The sequence below is a fragment of the Narcine bancroftii genome, chromosome 4 (genome assembly GCF_036971445.1).
Source record: "Narcine bancroftii isolate sNarBan1 chromosome 4, sNarBan1.hap1, whole genome shotgun sequence".
Taxonomy (NCBI): Eukaryota; Metazoa; Chordata; class Chondrichthyes; order Torpediniformes; family Narcinidae; genus Narcine; species Narcine bancroftii.
The window spans coordinates 130226957-130250855 of record NC_091472.1 but is presented as its reverse complement, the minus strand read 5'-3'; the positions used below and the strand labels follow the sequence as shown (position 1 = coordinate 130250855).

The following is a 23899-nucleotide window of genomic DNA, read 5'->3' as shown; positions in this document are numbered from 1 at the left end:
AAACGAGATGTGCTCCACACCAGGGTCATGCCCAGCGCGAAATGCCACACTGACCACCGGCTTGAAAGTCCAGGAACAGTAAAGCCCCCAGAAAGAGGTTCAATGTTGGAAACTTGCAGTAAGACGAAGTGAGAGGAAACTCCAGGCAAACCTCAAAGCAAAGCTCGAGGATGCAATCCGCCTCACGGACTCGTTCCCTGAAACCCTCTGGGATCAGCTGAAGACTGCCATATTGCAATCCACTGAAGAGGTACTGGGCTTCTCCTCCAGGAAAAACAAGGACTGGTTCGACGAAAACAACCAGGAAATCCAAGAGCTGCTGGCAAAGAAGCGAGCTGCCCACCAGCCTCACCTTGCAAAGCCGTCCTGGCCAGAGAAGAAACGAGCCTTCCGTTGCGCATGCAGCCATCTTAGCACAAACTCCGGGAGATCCAAAATAAGTGGTGGATTAGCATCGACAAACGAACCCAGCTCAGCGCGGACATTGGCGACTTCAGGGGTTTCTATGAGGCTCTAAAGGCTGTGTACGGCCCCTCACCCAAGTCCAAAGCCCGCTGCACAGCTCAGACAGCAAAGTCCTCCTCAGCGACAAGATCTCCATCCTCAACCGATGGTCAGAACACTTCCAAACTCTTTTCAGTGACAACCGCTCAGTCCAAGAATCTGCCCTGCTCCAGCTCCCTCAACAGCCCTTAAGGCTAGAGCTAAATGAGGTCCTCACCCGGGAAGAGACATATAAGGCAATTGAACAACTGAAAAGTGGCAAAGCAGCAACAGGTATGGATGGAATTCCCCCCAGAGGTCTGGAAGGCTGGTGGCAAAACTCTGCATGCCAAACTGCATGAGTTTTTCAAGCTCTGCTGGGACCAAGGAAAGCTGCCTCAGGACCTTCGTGATGCCATCATCATCACCCTGTACAAAAACAAAGGCGAGAAATTAGACTGCTCAAACTACAGGGGAATCACGTTGCTCTCCATTGCAGGCAAAATCTTCGCTAGGATTTTCCTAAATAGAATAATACCTAGTGTCGCCGAAAATGTTCTCCCAGAATCACAGTGCGGCTTTCGCACAAACAGAGGAACTACTGACATGGTCTTTGCCCTCAGACAGCTCCAAGAAAAGTGCAGAGAACAAAACAAAGGACTCTACATCACCTTTGTTGACCTCACCAAAGCCTTCAAGACACTGTGAGTCGGAAAGGGCTTTGGCAAATACTAGAGCGCCTCGCATGGTTATCCAACTGCACGAAAACCAACAAGGTCGGGTCAGATACAGCAATGAGCTCTCTGAACCCTTCTCCATTAACAATGGCGTGAAGCAAGGCTGCGTTCTCGCACCAACCCTTTTTTCAATCTTCTTCAGCATGATGCTGAAACAAGCCATGAAAGACCTCAACAATGAAGACGCTGTTTACATCCGGTACCGCACGGATGGCAGTCTCTTCAATCTGAGGCGTCTGCAAGTTCACACCAATACACACGAGCAACTTGTCCGTGAACTACTCTTTGCAGACGATGCCGCTTTAGTTGCCCATTGAGAGCCAGCTCTTCAGCGCTTGACGTCCTGTTTTGTGGAAATTTCCAAAATGTTCGGCCTGGAAGCCAGCCTGAAGAAAACTGAGGTCCTCCATCAGCCAGCTCCCCACCATGACTACCAGCCCCCCGCACATCTCCATCGGGCACACAAACCTCAAAATGGTCAACCAGTTTACCTATCTCGGCTGCACCAACTGAAAAACCTCACAAAGATTAGCGTTTACAGAGCCGCTGTCATACCCACACTCCTGTTCGGCTCTGAATCATGGGTCCTCTACCGGCATCACCTACGGCTCCTAGAACGCTTCCACCAGCGTAGTCTCCGCTCCATCCTCAACATTCATTGGAGCGACTTCATCACCAACATCGAAGTACTCGAGATGGCAGAGGCCGACAGCATCGAATCCACGCTGCTGAAGATCCAACTGCGCTGGGTGGGTCACGTCTCCAGAATGGAGGACCATCACCTTCCCAAGATCGTGTTATATGGCGAGCTCTCCACTGGCCACCGAGACAGAGGTGCACCAAAGAAGAGGTTCAAGGACTGCCTAAAGAAATCTCTTGGTGCCTGCCACATTGACCACCGCCAGTGGGCTGATATCGCCTCAAACCGTGCATCTTGGCGCCTCACGTTCGGCGGGCAGCAACCTCCTTTGAAGAAGACCACAGAGCCCATCTCACTGACAAAAGACAAAGGAGGAAAAACCCAACACCCAACCCCAAACAACCAATTTTCCCTTGTTACCGCTGCAACCGTGTCTGCCTGTCCCGCATTGGACTTGTCAGCCACAAAAGAGTCTGCAGCTGACGTGGACATTACCCCTCTGTAAATCTTCGTCCGTGAAGCCAAGCCAAAGAAGAAGAGAAAGAAGAGAAGATCCAGGGTAACATCGCAGAGTGAAGCACATAATGAGTTCCATAGAGACAGATGTGAATCTCCATGTGAATATGATCACTGAATCTCTTCCCAGTTCTGATATGAAATCCAAGCAGATCACAGTTGAAATAGAGTCGGACACAGTTCTACAGAGGGTCATCAAGAGTCTGAAATAAGAATGGCATAGAGGTGACCGTCAGCCATACTATAATATCAGAGATGAGTGTTATCGATGGGCTTCTACTCAATCAGAACAGAATTGTCATTCTTCAATCATTGAGTCAACAGATGCTGAAGTGGGTGGAGAAGGAAAAATGCAAGGACTGGAACAGCTGTTTATTGACCAGGGATAAATGCTGGCATTGACTGGATGGTTTCAAGCTCCAAGACCTGTTTGAAACTTCACACAAAGCAGTCAAAGGAACCCATGATAATAACTGACATACCAGCAGAACCATGGCAGAAAGTTGCAACTGATCTATTCCAAATGGATGGAAAGAATTACTTGCTGGTTGTTGATTATCTATTGAATTATCTGGAGATTGCGCTGCTTCCTAGCATGTCTGTCTGCTTGTGTGATCCAATATATGAAATTGATCTTTGGAAGACACAAAATTCTTAAAATTGTCTACAGTGACAATGGACCATAATACAATTGTAGGAAATTCCAGAACTTTGCAGAAGAGTATGATTTCTGACTTGTGATTTCAAGTCCTCTGCTTCCGCAGTCAAACAGAAGAGAAAGGAGTTCACATAGTTAAACAGATGCTCAAGAAAGCACTAGATAGTGACTCAGATCTGTATCTAGCTCTGTTGAGTTACCGAGCTTCGCTATTTGAACATGGGCATGTCACACACTGAGCTTCTGATGTAAGTGTAGATTACACACCACACTTCCCTACTCTGCAGACCAAAACAAGAACTGAGATGTCAAACGGAAACAAAACAGTCTGCAAGGGAGATAAAAGGCAAACTATGAGAAGTCAGCAAGAAGCAACATGACACACTGAAACTCAACATTTGGGACAAAAAGGCTATTGTTCTGGGAGTAAATCTAACATTCTACACTGTCAGAACAGAGGAGAGTCGAATACTGAGGAGGAATCAAAGGAGCCTGCTGAAAACACCAGATACTGCTGGAACAGATAAATGCAGAGGATTCAGCCTGCATAGAAATGGAGAAAACAGCACCTGTGTTAGATAGTAGTGGACCAGCAGAGCCTACAGAAGCACCAGCAGAGCCAATGCAAGGTTGCAATTGATTACATCTGCAAAAATATCATCCATTTTAGAAACTTTTTCTGTACAAAATTCATTGCTCATCACTGAAGACAAAATCTCACATGAAGTAGTACAATTGGGAAGCATTTTAGAAAGCAACAAGATGCCATCAAAAGCAACATGTCAACTGGACAATATCCACATGATCAAAGATATTACTTTAATTTTTAACCATCCATCTCCTTCTTTGCAACTTGCTTAAAATACAAATGAAAAAATAAGCTAGTTCTGATAAACATCCAATAACCCAAACAACCAATTCTGTCCCCATCTGTGTATTATTAAATGCTCAAGCTGGTAATGTCATCTGCAAATGTACCAATTTTGTAAACAAGTTATCAAAATCATTATATAGATTACAAACACAGTGGTCCCAGCACTTATCCTTGCAGCACATCTCTGGTCACAAGCCTCTAATCAGAAAAGGAACCCTATCTCCTTCCATGTGCAGTCATGTTCATATCACAATCATGCTTGGCAGTGACATTGTGGGGTGAAGGGCCAGTTACTGTGCTGCACTGTTCTCCATTCCAAGTGTATTCAGTGAAGTAGCCGACACAGTTCTTTTACACTGAAATCCAAAGACTAGCTATCCTCTGAGGAATTATAATTTCTGTCCTGCATGGCTGACGACTTATTTTGAGCTGGTTCCTGAGAACCCAATCAAGGAAAACATCATTCATGCCTAAAATCTGTCAAGCCTCAAATAATTTTACATGCTTCAATGAGATCACTTCTTGTTCTAATAAACACAAAAGCACATAGCACTGCCTGATTAATTGCTGCCATAGGATCAAACTGGTAAACCTTTTTGTCATCACAAATTTATACTTCCCTCATTTATTGACATTATTGTCAAATTAAACTTTGTCACATTACACATTTCAGTTCCTATTTGTCATTAGCAAAAGAAGAAAACAATTTAAAATGCATGTGAAAATGTCACAAGCTGCAAAGGATAACAAAAGATAATACAAGTTGCATTGGCTTAGAAAATCCAAGTTATTTTCTGTGACATGGATAGAAGTTGAGCATTATGACTCAGATTACAAGGGTTTGTCCTGAGAAAAACAAGGTGAGCACAGGGAATTGACAAAAAAGTTTTCATTCACAGAACAAAGCTATGAGGTGATGAATCAGTCAATGGGTCATCTGTCATACTGAAACCCATGATAAATGGTGCTAAAGACTGCAGTCAGAAATGGATACTGTCATTTAGAGGAACACACCAGTAAAGAATAAAAACAATGGGAAGAGGTGCACTATCAAGCTCCAGCCACTGCTGTAATTACAAATAATCAAAAATCTTCACTTCTTAGGTTATTTCAAGGAACAAGACAGGGTTGTCCTCTTTGCTCTTTATTATTTAATTTAGCCTTGGAATCCCCTCGGGATTTCAGTGACATTTGGGGAATTAATAGATGAGATGGATTTCACAAAGCATCTTTCTTTACATGCAGATCACCTTTTAGTATATATTTCAAATCCTGAGGAATCTATTCGTCCAATGTTGTCTTTGCTTTCCCTCCCAATTTGATAGCTTCTCAGGATATAAATTTAATCTTTGTAAGAACGAATTATTCCCAATAAATATGCATGTACCTGTTTACAATCGTACACCTTGTAGATTGGATAATGACCCTTTACCTATCCTGGGGTTAAAATTACCAAAACATTTAAAGATCTACATAAATTTAACTTTCTTCCTTTGATAAATGATGTGAAACAATTTCTTTCTAAATGGTCTCCATCAGCTTTATCTTTAATAGGACGTATTAAAATGCTATCAAGGTGATAATCTTACCTAAATTTGTGTGTTTATTTCAAGCAGTCCCAGTTTTTAATTCCAAAATGCTTTTTTGATAATATTGACTCAAAATATCTTCTTATATTTGGAAAAAAAAGAATCTCAGTTTGAGTAAATTCCATCTGCAGAAATTAAAGAAAGATGGTAATATGGCTTTACCTAATCTTAGACTCCATGGCAGTTAACATCTGATATATTATTTTCCGGATCTACTATTCTGATAAATTTGAACGCCCTTATTGGATAGATTTGGAATTGAATTCCGTTCAGAGGTATTCAGTAGCCTCTTTATTGGGAGCAGCTCTTTCTTCTATACTTTCCAAGATTAGTAGGCATATCATCAACCCAATACTTAAACATACATTATGGATTTGGTTTTAATTTCAGAAGTTCTTTGACTTGAAATTTTTTATTTTATCTAATACCATTTCTCATAATTATTTTTTTCAACCGCCTATAATTGATCAAGCAATCTCTTTTTGGAAAGTTAAAGGTATTGTTTCTTTATCAGAATTGTTTATAGATGATAGCTTAATGTCTTTTGAACAATTATCCAATAAATATAACATACCCAAGTCACAATTTTTTTTTTAAGATACTTCCACATTTGAAATTTTCTGAATACTCCCTAACTTTCCAATATTGTACTAAACCGATTTGGTTGATACTTTTTTCATTTGAAACCTCCTTTGAATAGATTGCATTTATAATAAGTTATTGTAGCAAAGTATACTGAGCTAGTATAAACGTTGATGTACACATTGTGGAATTGCTGTACATGTTGTCGTGTTGATGTATACATGGGGAAGCCAATGTAAACATTGTGGAGTCTAGTGCAAGACTGGTACCTCCAGGCTTGCATGCTGGGCTTGTATACATCTCTGCTTCAGTCACATGGACAGGAAGTGATGTCATCAGCCCAGATTAAAAATCTGGGTTGGATGCAGGTTAATTTCCTGCGTTTTGCACAGCACGTCCGTCATTTTGGGAGCCGGTTCACTTGCTGGTAAGTGGTTCGCAACATGGCACCCTCCCTCTCCACAACTAGCAATCCTGCTGCGGACACTCAAAGTCTGTATTTTTCTTTGTTTGGGCGGCCTTCCTCCCCGCTGAGGTGCCTGAACCATGACTGGTCTGTCTAGATCCAGATGGGCAAGTTTGAGGCAGTCAATTGCAAAAACCTCCAATGTCCTAAATGTACGTTGAACTATTGCGGCTTAGTAACTCACGTTATACAGACACTGCAATGGTGCTCCATGTGCTTCTTTCTGTACGAAAACGGACTTGCAGTCCTGCAAGTTCTGGAGTATATACAACCTGGCCTGACCATAAGGAGATGTCAGTATGGGCACTAAAGAACCGAGCTTCTTGTGGAGCTTGCTTAAGACCACTGTGGGCATCTCCACCAATCCTCGTGAGTCTGATACTAATTCTTCTGGAACCATCAGGGGCACACTGTAGACCAGCTCTGCCGATGAGGCACCTATATCATCCTAAGGTGCTGTTCGTATGCCCAAGAGTACCCACAGCAATTCATCAACCCAGGTAAGTCCTTGCAGATATGCCATCAGTGCAAATTTCAAATGCCTGTGGAACCTTTCTACTAGTCCACTGTACTGTGGGTGGTACACAGATGTGTGGTACAACTTAGTTCCAAGCAAGGTGGCCATTGCTGACCACAGGCTTGATGTGAATTGGGCACCCCTGTCAGATGTGATGTGTGCTGGCAGACTGAAACATGCTATCCAGATGGAAATGAGGGCCCTGGCGTAAGTGTTGGTAGTCATGTCTTCCAGTGGAACTGCCTCTGGCCACTGTGTGGCCCGATCTACAATAGTGAAAAGAAAACGGGAACCACGTGACACTGGCAGGGGGCTAACAATGTCCACATGTACATGGTCAAACCTCCGATACATTGGCCCAAATTATTGTAGTGGGGCTTTCGTGTGTTGCTGGACTTTGAATGTCTGGCAATGAGTGCATGTCTTCACCTAATTGCTGACCTGTTTTTGAAGACCCGTTTTCGATGAATGTGCCAACCCATGTACCGCATCAAAATACCTGCTGGCTCCGGGCCACCGGAACGAATGGGCGAGGATGATCCATAGATACGTCACACAGGAGTTTGAGCACCCCTGGGCTCATTGGAAATTTCTTCCAGTTGCAGATTTGAATCTGCCGTTCCGTAACGTGGAAATTCTTCGTCTGCCTGTTGCGCTTTTGAGAGCGCAACAAAGTCTACCCTTTGGGCTAAGGTCTGCACAGATTGTATGGCTGGGCGAGACAGTGCATCTGCTACTACATTGGGCTTTCCTGAGATGTGTTCGATGGCCATCGTGAACACAGGAAATATGATAAATGTCTCTGTTGACAAGTCTTCCATGTATCTGATACCTTAGTGAAGGCAAATGTAAGCGGCTTGTGCTCCGTAAAAGCAGTGAAATGCCTGCCTGCTAGTAAGTACCTGAAATGTCTGATAGCTTGGTACAGTGCCAACAATTCTCAATCAAGAGCACTATATTTGAGTTCTGTGGTCTTAGGTACTTGCTAAAGAAAGTCAATTGTTTCCAATGTCCATCAATGTACTGTTCAAGCACCCCTCCTATTGCTGTACTGGACGCATCCACTGTCAGGACATCCGTTCTTGGGTGAACCAGCAATGCAGCATTAGCCAGTGCTTTCTTGGCATTCTCAAATGCTGCCGACAATTCTTTGTCCCAAGCAACATCCCTTGCCTTGCTTGACACCAGGGCGAATATGGGGCGCATGATGTGAGCGGCTTATGGTAGAAACCGGAGATAAAAGTTCACCATTCCAATGAACTCCTGGAGGCTTTTAAGTGTGCTGGGCATAGCAAATGCTGATTGCCTCGACCTTTGCTCCATATTTGTCAATTCAATGGACCAGAGAGTCGATGGTTGTGTAAAGGTTCACTTCACTGAACAGACACAAACTATAAATTAGTCACGAAAGGGTTTTTAAATCAACTTACATCCAGATGGGAGAGGCAGGACAGATCACACAAGGTATTGCCTACACTATATGCATCTTGAGCACCCACTCAAAGTATGCTTACACATCCAAGGCTTTTATAACATTCTTAGCACTTGAACACATTAGTAAGTTAAACCAAATTCCAGCTGTCGCATGGTGGGCTTATTGTTTTTAAACAGGTTACTTCTATCTGATAAGCAGTTTCTAACTTGTGATTACATATTTTTTTGTATTCCAGCACTTTCAACTTATTTAAACATACTCTTTATAAGTTGTTCTTTAATTTGTTTAAAGACATTCTGTAGTTGATATAATGAATCACATCCTAATCAGTTCTTGCCACATAATGACATTCTGCAGTTGATATGATCATTCACAGTCAACAATTCTATTCAAATTATTCTCCATAAAGTTTTGTAGAAGTATTGTATCAACCAAAGTTATCATTCGCTAATGCAAATTGACACTTGGCCAGGTTGATGGTCAACCCAAACTCATTCAAACGATTGAAAAGCTTGCGCAGCTGGGACGGATGTTCCTGACAATTGCGGCTAGTGATAAGTATGTCATCTAGGTGTATGAAGGTAGAGTCATGATTGCATCCCACCCTGTCCATTAAATGTTGGAAAGTCTGCATGGCACTCTTGTTCCCAAAAGGCATCCTTCTGAAATCAAAAAGGCCAAAGGGTGTAATAGCCGTTTTTAGAATGCCATCCAGGTGGGCCGGGATCTGATAATACCTCAGACCAGATCCACCTTGGAAAAGATGCGGACTCCCTGCAGGTTGGACACAAAGTCCTGTAAAAGCAGGGTACCGATCCAGTGCGGTAACCTTGTTCAACTCGCGGTAATCACCGTAGGATCTCTATCCACCTGCGGCTTTGGGTACCAAATAGAGTGGGAAGGCCCAGGAGCTATCAGACCATTGTACAATACCCATGTCCTCCATCCTTTCAAACCCCTCTTTGGCCAGATGATGTTTATCTGGAAGGAGCCTGCGAGCTCGGGCATGCAGCGGTGGCCCTTCGGTTGGTATGTGGTACTGCACCCTATGTTTCGGCATTGCCGAGGTTCATTGTGGCATAATTATTGCAAGGAATTCCACCAACAACCTGGCAAATTCATTCTCCGAAAGAGTAACTGAGTCTAAATGTGGGGTTGGCAGCTTGGCCTTACATGGGGCGAAGGTCGGGAAAGTATTGGTATGAATTAGCCTTCATCCCTCTAGATCAACCAGCAGGCCATGTGCTCTGAGAAAATCAGCTCTCAGTAGCAGTTGTGCAACCGCGGCCAACGTGAACGTCCATGTGAACTTGGTATCGCCGAACTGAAGCAGGATCCTACCCCAAATATCTGGATTGTACTACAGTTTGCAACTTTCAATTAAGGCCTGGGTTTTCTGTTATGTGTCAGGCCCTGAAGGGGAAAAGCACGCTGATCTCAGCCCCTGTACCCACCAAGAAATGCTGGTCAGAATGTCTATCCCATGACGTATAAAAGGCTGATTCGATGGCCAGCCACTGTAGCCATTAGCGAAGGCTGGCCTCAGCATTTTCCCTGAAATGCTCAGGGAGGTCAGCAGCGGCAAGCTTCTGCGCACCATCGTTGATAGTAGAAACACCAATGAGTGCTATCTTTGTCTCGTTGACTCCTATCGGTCTGACAACAGATTTGATCGACCCTGCTGCCGATCTAATGTTGGAATTGTATAGTCCTGCTGCTGTGAGCGGGACTTGGTGATCTGTCCTATGGATGTCACGCTTTCTTGCTTAGCCCACCATAGAATGTCAGCATGTGCCACGACTCTCGTGGCATCGGCCAGTAGCAATGTGGATATCTTCTGGCAACTGCAACAAGAAAGCCTGCTCTAACATGAGACAGGGTCTATGCCCTTCCTAGTGCCAGCATTTAAATCTCCATTTTTGTGTATCGTCTATTTTTTCTGAGCCTATACATGTTAATAATAAGAGAATGATCTGACAATATTCCCCTTTTATATTCAGCAGATACTACAAATGGGCCAATGATTAAAAAAAAAAATCTATTCTTGAATAAGAATCATCTCGAAGTGAATAAAACAAAAAATCTTCTTCAAACTTCTCCAAATATCAACTAAATTAATTTCCTTCATTAATGTCAAAATTTGTTTTGCCATTTTAGTTCTAATTACTATTTTTGGAGATTTATCTAATAATGGGTCCAAACAACAATTAAAATTCCATCCAACCATTACCTTCTCAAGTGCCTGTGCCAAATTTTAAAAAAAAATCTTGAATAAATTTTTAATCATCAACATTTGGCATATATTCACAAATCCAAAATTCTGAATAAATTTCAATTAATAACTAAAAGTCTACCAATTAAGTCACAAACAACTGATTCTAATTTAAAAGTTAAATACAAGCCTCTTAATCGTATTATTGAGCCCGTTAACATTAAACGTTGCAAAATTTAATTTACTTGCCATCAGACTTAATATCGTAAATGTCAAACTTCTGCCGCCCACTGGGATGGGACCCCTGTCCGTGGTTAATCTGCAAAGTAAAATACATCTCCTTTATAGAAAGAAATCTTTAAAAAGAGAAAAATGACAATATATAAACCCCCCCCCCCCAGAAAAAAAACAGACAAGCAGTACTACACCCTCTATTATACAGGAAGTGACCAGCGTCACCAAGTGGCCAACGACTTTGGAAGGAGAGCAAACAAAACCACCTCCCCCGAACAGAACAACTAAGTAAAAACAACAATACTTAAAAACATTTCAAGTCTCATACACATCTTTCAAATCCCTATTAACTTGATCATCACCAATGTCAATTTCAGTTAATTTGTGGCATTCCACCTTCTGTGAACAACTCTTCCTCTCTTCTTGAGCTGGCTTCAATTGTTGAGGGAATTGATCTCAACTTCTCTTCTGCTTATTTTCCAGCAATGAATTAGCAAATTCATCAGTAAGAAACTGAGTTTGATATTCACCATAAAAAACCTTGAGAGTAGCAGGGTATCTAAAAGCAAGTTTATACCCTTTCTTCCACAATACAGCTTTAGCAGGATTGAACTCTTTATGCTTCTTAATAATAGTTTGGCTCAGCTCTACACAAAAAAAACCACTATTATTCTTGACCATCAAAGGGGTCTGATGCTTTCTTGCATTTTGAACAGCAACTCAAAATTATTTCTTTATCTTGATAACGTAGAACCTAATTAAAATGGAACATGGCAGTTGGCTAGGAAAAGGCTTCTTCCTAATAGCACTATGTGCTATGTCCAATTCCAAACCATTCTGAAAATATTCTCTCCCCAAAACTTCAGGAATCCAACTCTGAAAAAACTGCACCGGATCGGAGCCTTCAAATTCTTCCGGCACACTAACAATCTTAACTTTATTCCTACAACTCTGATTTTCCAAAACATCAATTTTCTTTAATAAATCATTTCTTTGTACTTCCCAAGCAGTAAAAGAATCCTCCATTAACCGTATCTTTACATTATACCATATATTCGTGACAATCTTGAAAATCCTCAATTTTCCGGAATTTAATTTGCATATTGTCTACCAGCTTCACATTTGGCCACATCAGTCTTAATAGTCAACATTTCTTCCTTCATAGATGTGTAAACCTTAACTAAACAAATGAAAATATTGTCAACTCAAATAAGTCAAGGTTTTTCATCTATGAAGGTCCATTTTTACTCAATATACTGAACTGTCTGAGTCAAGAGCCTACCCTGATAAATAACCGTTTCCTCTTCATCAGCTGTTGGAAAGATTTCTTCTTCAGCCACACCAGCGATGTCTTCTTCCTCTTCCTCTGTTTACACGGATGGCAATTTCACCCGTCTGCGAGGTCGATGCCTCTCCCTCAGCAATCCAGCACCACCAAGCTGCGAGGCGTCATCCTTCCACCCCCCCCACCCCCGCATGCATGGAGTTCCATGTATGGGCGACTTTTCCTGGGACTCAGGAATAAGATGTCTCTGTGCTCCAGCGCCATCTTCCTCAGTGCTCTGGACACTAGGCGGCGGCTGACTCGTCGATCTCGGTGGAAGAGAAATAGACTCCACAGACTCTGTTTCTAAGGTAGACCCAAGTTCTTCACTACTTACTGTTTGTTTCAGGAGAGTTTTTTTTTCCCCCAGTCCTGTTGCTTTGTTTTCCTCATAGCTGTTTGTTCAAAAAAATTTTTTAGAGTTGGGTTTTGAATATTTCTGTTGGGAGAGGTATCTTCCCATGTCTCCCACCTACGCCAACACGACATGCTCCCATGAAAAAAGACAAATCAGCCCATTGTGATGGCCCGCTGCCATGAGCCGGCACTCCAGGCAGCGAGTGCAACCAAAGGCCAGCAGCCTGCACAGCAGCACTGGCCTCGACAAGCAAACTGACAGGTGAACAGCAAGGGCAGCTTAAAGGCCAGCGACCCCAAAATGGCTCTGGCCTTGCTGCACAGACATCAGACAAAGACAGTGCATGGGAAAGAAGGGCATTGTTATGCAGGAAAGTACCAGTGCATGGGAAACCTGCTTTTGTCAGCCAAGAGGAGCCACGGCTGGAACAGTGCAAATATAAAAGTTGGGCCTGAGCCCTAGTAAAACTCAGCTTCACCTGACTGGACTAGGTGTGTGTGACTTCTTTTGAGTAGCGTGTGGCTACAACTGGTGACCCCGACAGTTTAGACGGCATCTTAACCCACCTCTTAAGCTGCCGACCTTCTGGACGAATCAACCACGCGTGCGGTTTGACCAGGCTGAGGCTTTTCTTTCTTCGCTGCCATTTTCTTCACACTTTTACTTTCACTTTGTTTTGGTTTTTAAGTTTGTGCCTTTGCTTTTTCTCTATCTTTTTTTAAACTTTTCTGGAGAGGGCTGGAGTTCCCCTACCGGCCACTACTCCATCACGTGACTCCTCTGACCAGGCTGAGGCTGATGCAGATCACAGCAAAATCCACCTGGTACTAACAAGTGGTGAGTGTTCTAGACCAGGACATAGCAGACCAGATGGCCAACTTCATCCAGTCTTGGAGGAGGTGGAGGGTGTGTGAGGTGTCACGGATAATGGTGGGGAGGGATTGAACAAGGGGAGAAAAGATGGAGTCAAGGTAGGATGAAATTAGTTCCATGGGTTTAGTTATGGGTAATCATCACGTTAACCCAATGTAAGGAGAGTTATCTGCTAGCCTTGCACGTTATGTACTAATGCCACCAAATACATACATAAATTATAACATCTGCAAAATAGCCCATAAGCCTCTGACATTTTGGAGTGTCATAGTGGCTTGGTGGAGAACACAATTCAATTGAAAACTCCCAAAAATTATGAGGAAATTGTGATGCTGTCAACTTGTCAAATCACAGCTGCCTGCAGATGTGATTTGTGTGTGGAACAAGTACTCACCAGGCTATTCAGTGCTGGCAATAATCAACAAGGTGTAGCTGACCGTTACAAAGAAACACACAGACAGACAGACAGACAGACAGACAGACAGACAGACAGACAGACAGACAGACAGACAGTGTGGCAGGTTAAGCTCACTCCTTTATTAGGGCTGGAAAGGCTGCTTTTATACTGTTCAAGTTCCCACTGTTTTTGCTGATTGACTGAGTAGCCATATGAATAACAATAGTGGGCAGGAAAGGCCACGAATATGAAAGCCCTTCTTCCCCAGCCTGTTTCTGCTGAGTTATCTGGGCAGCTTGACCAACGCCATTTTAGGGCTGTTGGTCTGATGCTGTTCCAGCTTCTACCACCCGCAGTTTGTTGCCCTGGGAGTTGCTTTAGTGATCGCTCTCCACATCTGCTGCCGCACAAAGTGCCGACCCGATCTCCACAATTGCGGGCCGCCACAAAGGTGCGTATATTGCTGAGTGCATAGAATTGCTTAAAGACAAGAGAGGAAGTAGTCTGATATTCAGGAGGTACTATTGCTTCCCCCCACCCCCACAATCTTAATAAATTATTGCTGTGTAAAAATTGTCTGCTATTGCTAATTGTCTGCTATTGCTATTATTTCCTCTCTCTCCCCCACTGCCACTTATCCATGGCAAAAGTTTATACCTTCATTTTAATCTTTTCTTTCTTCATATTCCTGGACTCGTGCTCAAACTTGGGTCATTTCTGTCCTAGAAGACAATTGCCTGTTCTACACTTTCCTGGTTGTATGCCAGCCTCTGCAGACATCAGGGTTTGCACTAGAGGCAGAGGTGCATATCCCCAGCATGAGTTGACATCATCTCACGCCACCAGCATGGAGACGATTTTCATTCCACACTCAATCCTTTTTAGGCCGACTGGCTGTTAATTCCTTGGACCACTTGCAAGCGTGAAAGGGGCTACAAATAGCTTGTTCCAGGGACTTACCATTCTTTGCACAAATGGCCCTGCATATCGACAGATGCATGAACTTCTACAGGTGTGTAGCTGAAAGGGTACTGACCCGCTACAACACGGCACCGACACCTCTGAAGGGAGAGCCCCGCAAAAGGTAATGGACACAGCCCAGTACATCACATGGAAAACTCTCCCCACCATTGTAGATTGCGAATATCTACATGAAATGCTGTTGTCCAAAGAGTAGTGGCAATCATCAAGGATCCACACAACCCAGAGAGAGAAAAAAATTCTGACTCTCTACTACCCTATCAAACAAAACCTCTCAATTTTATAAACTTCCTATCAGGGTCCCCCCAATCTCCAATATCTGGAGAAAATAACCAAATGTTGTTTAACCTTGTCATTCATATGCAGGCAGCCACACCCTCTGTATCCACACCCTTCCTGTTATGAGATGAACAGAATTGCACGCTGCAAGTGTGGCCTCAACAAGTTTTTGGAGGGCTGCAAAATGACTTCCTTACTCTTACAATTAATGCACCACCTAAAGAAGCAAGCTTGCCAAATTACATTTCCCTTGGCCCACCAACCAGCTTTGAAAATAGTTTGATTGTGAAACTGATCCGTGGACTCCAGTAGGGTTGCAACCCTCGATTCAGCACACGGATAGAACCTCAGAAGATTATTTTGGATCTAACTCTTGACAGTTTAAATTGGAACCTTGGAAAAAGCAAGCAAAATATGACCAAATAAAATCTTCCAAAGAACATCTCCACAAGCATTTCTTAATATTTATTTTAATGCAATGTCTTAAATAAATAAAAATTATGACCTTTGTAAGGTAAAACATCATGAGATGGGAATGTGTAGGGAGTTACCCTGTACAAGGCTGTAACAAGAAGGGGAGGTGTCCTTGTACTCCTGTTAGGTAAAACATCATGAGATGGGAATGTACGGGGCAGTAACAAGATGTGAATGCATCCTTGTACTTACAAGATAAGAGAGACATTGATGGATTGAGAGGCAGGAAGCTAGCAGGGAAAGGATAGCAACAGTTTTAGTCATTGGACAAGTAATGATATGATGATGTTCTAAGCACATATCCAAGGGTATAAAAAATCACCATTTTGCTGATAACGGCAGAATGCATTCTCCGACTAACATGGTTGGTCGCAAGTGTTACAATCCGGTAATAAAGAACAAAGAACCCTGATTTCGACTCAGCCTGGTGTTTGTCTCACTCATTCATGAACAAAGCAGACCTAACACCTTGTGGCAGCGCACATTGCTCGTGGCGAACCAGCCCCGCTTGTAACACCGTGCCGGTGGGGCAGACACAGGAAGATGGCACCGTTGGGGGTTTTGCAGTACCTTGTGGTTTAGGTCACGGCTCACGCCTTTGGAAGTATGATGATGTCATGGCTTGCGCAGGGCAGAGTTCACCATGAAGTTCAAATAAATCAGTTCAAGTGAAACCCCGCTATGTCCTGTGGTGTGTTTCAGTGCTTGTAGCTATCAGTACAACCTTATTTCTAAATATCTCCATTAGTCCTTTAGAAACAAAACCCCACTGGCAAATTTTCTTCCCAATTCTTTAAAACATTTTAAAATGAAAAAATTGATCATTATTTTAGCAATAATAGTTAAACTTATTTTTACAACCAAGTAAAAACTTGTTTTTCATTAAATGAATAAACCATTTCATGAAATGTGATGTGCACACGGACAGTCAAAAGAAGCAAATTTGCATACATGTTCCGAGAATCTGTGCAAGTGCCGTAGGAAACAGGAAATTGGCTTTCCTTACAGCTGCATTTATGGACTATGTGGAAACTTTCCTAATATGCATTTTGTCTGTTTGTTTACCTTGATAATTATTTTCTAACCATCTCCCACATCTGGCCAAGTAGGAAAACAATACATCCCACTTCTCCCAATAGCTTTCTTCATTCTAACCCCAACCCAAAACAAACATAAAGAGTACTTTTAAATCAAATCTGAATCAGAATAGCTCCAAACATACAAAAATACATACACTTAATATTTTTTTTTAAAAACTGGAGGAAAACACATTAAAAATATAAAATTGTGGAGAAGAGCCGTGGAACCACAAATGCAAACAGGATATCTGTCATTTTCAGAAAACCACCATAACACCAATAATAAAAGCAGCTCAGACACCAAACTCAATAAAGAAACCACTAAAATTATGAAAGAAAAAAATCCCAAAGTAGATGCTAACATCAAAATCTCACGTGAGTATGAAAGTCTTTTCCCAAATTCAACAAAAACACTAGCTGTATAAAATGGTAAATACATTTTTTGAAATTTTCAACAATTAAGTTGTTTATTCTTTCAACAAGCAGGCACCAAATTACTATTGTAAACAGCAAGATTTGTAGGAAATGTGTATTATCTCAAAAATTTTCCGATTGATTGCTTTGTTGCAGCTTGCCTGTGCATGTACCATATTGACCTGGCCTCTTGGAAGGTTATCAACACTCTTGCTCCCAAGATCTTTCTCACATGCCGAATGTTGCAAATTATCTCAATGAATATAAATTGTTTTCTTTTTCAGCAGGTCAACAATATTTTTCAGTTAATCCTTCAATTGAAGGAGGAATTTAGTTTTCATTTATATTTTCAGCAAGTAATATAACATAATTTGATCTTATATTTACTCTTCTGCCCTACCACAGGAGCTCCACAGGTGACTGTATTACAGCTATAAAGTCATTGAGGCTTTAGTTAAGAAGTTGACACTTTCATATCTTCAAAGCCAAATGTATGTCACAAAGGTTAACATGGTATTTATTGGGCAGGAAATTCTGGGCAAGTACTCCAGCACCCCACCTGACACTACTCAGTTTCTGAATGTACACTTGGTCCTCCAGTCTGAACATTTACTGGTACAAAATCTTCTATACACAAAACAAGCATTTGCTCAGGCTATGCTTTGATGGGAACCCAGCAGTAGTCCAGCAGCAAATCTTCCCATAGCTCAGTGTGGAGAAGTAGGGGCGAGCAGTATGGCTGCTCAGCACTGAGATTTTGAACTCAAGGCTGCACCTCTGTCCAGTCTCGTGAACACAGACATTACTGATGACTGGCAGCACCTGTTTAATATATTGACAATTTAATGGTACCACAGAAATCTCCAGGCTGAGAAGATTTAATATCTAAACAGATAGCTCTCCTCACATCCAATATTAAGAAAACTAAGATCCAACCAATCTGTCAATATGTGGAACCGGATGATTCCACTGCCCAGCAGTAGCCAAATTACAGTCCTGAATTTGAATTGTTCATCCAACATAATGTCTCCACACCAAATCATGGTGGCAAGTGCAGCTAAATTTGCAGCAGGTTCCAAGTACAGTCATCCACAACAACACGTCTCGCAGGGTTTCAAGCATGGTTCTCCTTTGGTATGATAACATTTTTTGTGTTGGTTTCATTGGAATGTCGTGATTAAGAATTTTTTTTTCAAACTGCAAGAGTGATTCTTTACCACAGAGTGGGTGCACTGCCTGCCTTGGTTCCTTTCCAAATTGCACAGAAAAGGTGTTCAATATTGATCTGTAAATTTCCTCAGCTTTGAAGTTATCAGTAGTACCAACCTGAATGGAGGTCAATACCATAAGGGATAGGAATATAATTAGTCCACCCAGCCCATTGCATCTACTCTTCCATTTAAATCATAACTTTTCAACCCCATTTTCCTGCTTTCTTCTCACAACTTTTGACCTCCTTGCTAATCAAGAACCAATCAACCACCACTTTAAATCTACCTAAGAACTTGGCCTCCACAGCTGGCTGTGGCAACAAATTCAACATATTCATCACCCTCTGGCTAAAGAAAATTTTTATTGCTTTTCAAGAGATGTCCTTGTATTCTGAGGCTGTTCCCTCAAGACTTTCCCACTATTGGAAACATCATCTCCACATCCACTCTGTCCAAACTCTTCATTATTCCATATGTTTCCAAAAAATAAATAATTTGCATTTTGGAGTAAATACACTATGCATCACCTTCAATTCCAGAAAAGCAGTTATTTTGTGTGCCTTACTCCCAAAATTTCCAAAGAATGATCAATCAGAATGTTTAAATCAAATTACTACAAGAATGTGTCAAATTTGTGTGCCAATTTCTGAAGCACTTTGCGTCATTTTACTACTTTATAAAAGTATTTTATACAAAGGCAGATACATTAAATGTACTAAAATGGATTATTGGCTCCTCTACTCTCAGAAATAGCATCAACATTCTTGCAAAATGGTTTAACCTGGATAAAATGGAAGATTAGTAATGTTGGAAGTAAAACACAAAAAGTCTGCAGACACCGTAGTTGAAGTAAAAACATAACGCTGTAGAAACTCAGCAAGTCAAACACTGTACTTTAGCAAATATAAAGATGCATAACCAACTTTTCAGGCTTGATCACTTTATCAAGGTATGACAAAATAAATTGGTGGGGGGGGGGTGTGGGGGAGAAAGGAGCATAGTCCCAAAGGCAGGAGGTAATAGGTGGATGAGGAAGGGCACGTCAGCAAATTGGGGAGGAGGCTCTGTGAATGGAGTGGGAAGAGTTTTGGTTGGGGCGGGGGGGGGAGAGAGGAGCTGGAGGGAAGAAGACAAAGGAAAAGAGAGAACACAGTAGGTTAGCATAAACCAGAGAAGTCAATATTAAAGCCATCTCGTTGGAGAGTGCCCAAACAGAAAATAAAATGTTGCTCCTCCTATTTTACGGGTGGTCTTGGTTGGACAGTACATGTAAGGCTGCTTTGCCTCTGTATTAATGATACAGGCTCACCAGGTATCTTCCTTGTGCATCTGATATAATCCAAATTAATCTAGATCAGTGGTTTTCACATTTTTTCTTTCCACTCACATACCACTTTAAGTCCCTATGCCATTAGTGTTCTGTGATTAGTAAAGGATTGCTTAAAGTGGTATGTGAGTGGAAAGAAAAAGTTAGAAAACCACTGATCTCGATAAATTTGCAAAATTCAGACAAGAAAAATCTGATAAATAAAAAGGGCTGTCTAGCAGCTGGCCTGAACAAATGGAGACCAAGTTAAATTTGATTGAAAAAAACCTGTTTTTAAGAATTTACATAGTATGATAAGCTCAAGAACCCAAATCTGCAACTTAATTCATTGTTTTGTTCCCAAGTAGCTCTTTGCATGATGGAGTCTGTCCCACAAAACCATTGTTTTAAATAGAGCAGTTCCTGTTCTCTTTGTATCAGATGGCATACTCATCTGCTCACTTCCAAACAAGAGACTTGCACCATAAATACATATACTGTATTTTGAAACGATTAGGATATTTTAATCTGCGTGGAAGTGAAGTTATTCCCTTCACACCAAACCTAGAAAATTAAGCAGTGTATTTCAAGTCAATAAAACCAACCATCCTAAATATTTGAATTGTTAATTAAAAAACACATTCTTAAATATTATTCTAATCATCTTGCCACTGTAGTAACAGAATCAGAAATCTGTTTTTGAAATGGATTTGAATCGATTTAGTCATAAAACTTGGTTTCATGACTTGGAACAAAACCTCACTGAAAAAGAAAACATCTGAATCAGAATTTATTGTCATGGACATGTTACAATATTTACAGCAGTATCACAGGTACAAAATTACTAGAGATTACATTTTTTTTTAAAAGTGCAAAAGAGAAAAGTGAGGTAGTATTTGTGATTCATTGTCCATTAAAAAATCTGATGGCAGAGGGGAAGCTGCATTTTTTGTACCATTGGGAGTTGTCTTCAGGCCGGTCCCAACGGTAGCAGTGTGGAGGGCATGGCCTAGGCAGTAAGGGTCCTTAAGCTGTTTTCTTGAGACACCGCCTCTTGTGGAGGTCATTAATCGAGTGAAGACTGACACCCAGGCTGGTGCTAGCCAAGTTCACTTCTTTCTGTAATCTTTTCTGGTCATGTGCAGAGCAACCTCCTTACTATTCAATGATGCCACTAGTCAGAATGCTCTCCACGGTACACCTATAGAAATTAGCGAATCTTTGGTGACGTACCAAATCTCCTTACTAAGTATAGACAGTGATGAGCCTTCTTCATGATTGCATAGACCCCAGAATAGATCTTCAGAGATGTTGACACCCAGGATTTTGAAGTTCTTAACCCTTTCCACTACTGACTATTCGAGGAGGACTAGTTTGTGATATCCTCATCTTGAAGTCTACAATCATTTCCCTAGGCTGACATTGAGTGCAAGGTTGTTGTTGTGACACCACTCAACTAGCTGATCTATCTCACTCCTGTATGCTTCCTCATTGCAGTCTGTGATTCTGCAGATGACCATGGCGTAATTGACAAATGTGTCGATGACATTTGAATTCTGCCTAGCCACAGTCATGGGAGTAGGGCAAATAGAGCAGTGAGCTAAATAAACATCCTGATTGGAGGAGACATTGTTTCCAATTTGTATTGACTGTGGTCAACCAATGAGGAAGTCAAGGATCCAGTTCCAGAGGCCCAGGCGTTGAAGCTTGCTGAACAGTACTGAGGGAATGATGGTGTTGTAAGCTGAGCTGTTCTCATTGAATAGCAGCCTGATGTATGTTTTGCAGTTGCCTACATGATCTTGGGATGAATGGAGAGAGAGCCAGTGAGATTACATCTTCTGTGGAGTGATTGTGGCGGTAAGTGAATTGAAGTGGGTCCATTCTGCCCATGACCAACCTCTGAGAACCCAAAATGATTTCAAATGCTTTATCTATCCTCAGTTACGATATTGTTTTTTTTTTAAAAAAAACCTAAAACACTACTCTTTTACTTGAAAAAGAAAATTATGAAGCAAATCACAAACCCAAATTATTTTAAAAAAATGTTGCCAGCTATTTTTTTTTTACCCTAATTTCCTTCCATGAATGAAGGAACTTGTTTTGTAATAATGCATGCCAAAGAGCAAGCATCATTCAACGACTCAACGAATGGTCATCCAGCACATGGAAGATGAAAGGATTGTCCAAGTTGCCTCACACTGAAGGCCAATTCTGACTTAATCTCATGGCCATAAATACAATAATCATCACCTCACAGGACAGCAATCAATAAATACAAATTTATTTCCCTCTTGAATCCTGGGGTATTAAAGACAACTACATCAACTCTATAAACCCTGTTGTGAATAGTTAATTTAGCAATAACCAGTAATCCGATCAGATTTCTAGCCCATATATAACCAGCTCATTAACTGCCACAATTGGTTGGTAAAGCAGTTTCTTGTACTACAGTTATTTTTTTTTAAATCTCAAAATCAATTGGTGCAATTTTGAGATGCATGTACAGCTGAAAATTCTCAAATCCTCTAATTCAAGTTGCCCATTTCCACCCATATAAAATTGCTCACCTCTGCTTCTCTAGCACAACAACCATTGTCCTTCGTTGGTTTTTTTTGAAAAAGCAGATACTGGAAATAAGAAGGAAAAAAAAACTGGAAAAACTCAGCATGTGGAAAAACAGTGAACATTTCAAGTTGAAGATTCTTTGTCAGAACTAGAAAAGAAAAAAATCAAATTAATTTTCATTAACAGACAAGGTGGGAGTGGGATGGATAGAACAAAGTCTATCTCTCAACAGGTGAGATCAAATAAATGAACATAAAAGAAGAACAATATACTTCTTTGTCAATATTAAATATTGCTGGAATAGTAGTCGTGGGAGATGTGCAGCAGCCTGGCTACAAGTGAAAATGTTGAGCAAAGAAAAAAAATCCACTGATGGATGACTTGAAGCTCTGATAGAAAGAATTAACTATCTTCAGGTAACTTGCACTTTTCTTCCTTCCTATCAAAACGAGACATTTCTACTCATCATCCATAGACAATCCTGGGATTTTTTTAAAAATCCTCTCTCAATCTGTGTAGCCAAACCTGCTGTCAATACATCATGTGCTTTTGACAGCCACAGTAATCACGCTGGACTCAGTCTATCAGAGATATTCATTTTTTCTCTCCACCCAATCTCCTTTATTTTCTCTGCTATTGAAAATTATATATTTTTTTCTATTTCTTTTATTCCTTGGTTTCAAGGTCTTGGACTGAAATAGCAACCCTGTATCTTTCCACTGATGGTCTCTGACATGCTGAGTATTTCTGGCAATCATTTTAATCACCTCTCAGATCAGAATTCATCATCAGGAACATTTTATAATATTCATTGTTTTATGACTGTATTAAATAAATCACATTTTGAAATAAGTGCAAAAGAGTGTCCATGGTTTATTGTCCATTCAAAAATCTGATGGTAGAGGGGAAGAAGCTATTTGTACCATTGGGTATTCATCTTCAGGCTCCTGTACCTCCTTCCTGAGAAGAGGGCATGGCCTGGGTGGTAAGGATCTTTGAGGATAGAGGCTGCTTTCTTGAGATACTGCCTCTTGTAGACGTCCTCGGAGTGAAGACTGAGGCCCACGATGGTGTTAGTAGAATTCACAACTTTCTATAGTCTTTTCCTATCCTGTGCATTGGCACCTCCATACCAGACAGTGATGCAATTAGTCATAATGCTCCTCAACGAACACCCATGGAAATTTGAAAATCTTTGGTGACATTCATAAGCTCCTCAAACTTCTCACAAAGCTGCTGGTGACCCTTCTTCATGTTTGCATCGACGTGAAGGCTCCATAAGAGATCTTCAATAGGTGAACACCTAGGAATTTGAAGTTCTTACCACTTTCCACTGCTGACCCCTTGATGAGGACTGGTTTGTGTTCTGATTTCCCCATGCTGAAGTCCACAATCAGCTCCTTAGTTTTGCTGATGATAAGTGTAAGGTTATTGCGACACCACTCAACTAGCTGATCTATCCTAAGTTTCCTCATTGCTGTCAGTGATTATGCTGACGACCATTGTGTCATTAGAAAAGATATAGATGGCATTTAAATCATGCCTTGCCATAGTCATGGGTTTAAAGAATACTACAATATTCTCATGCCTGGCCCTTTGTATTCACACATTCAAACTTGTCTTTATTACAGACATTAATTACTACTGACTCCTATCTGTATGTGAAAAACTGAAACAAAAAAGTCTCTTCCT

General features: G+C 41.4%; 1 protein-coding gene across 17 annotated transcripts in view; it reads right to left on the bottom strand.

The window, feature by feature from the left end:
- LOC138761158 (protein-tyrosine sulfotransferase 2-like) overlaps positions 1-23899 on the bottom strand; it is an 80729-nt gene that overhangs the window by 54298 nt on the left and 2532 nt on the right. For 10 of the 17 annotated variants that reach the window (XR_011356146.1, XM_069932864.1, XM_069932859.1 and 7 more), the window contains one exon: positions 10959-11028. The exons of 2 other annotated variants lie outside the window; for them this stretch is intronic. The gene's annotated coding sequence lies outside the window, so the exon portion shown is untranslated. Of the gene's footprint in view, positions 1-5497; positions 5623-10958; positions 11029-22209; positions 22270-23899 lie in introns of all 17 variants that reach the window. 5 more of the 17 variants (XM_069932861.1, XM_069932854.1, XM_069932855.1 and 2 more) reach the window with 2 other exon arrangements.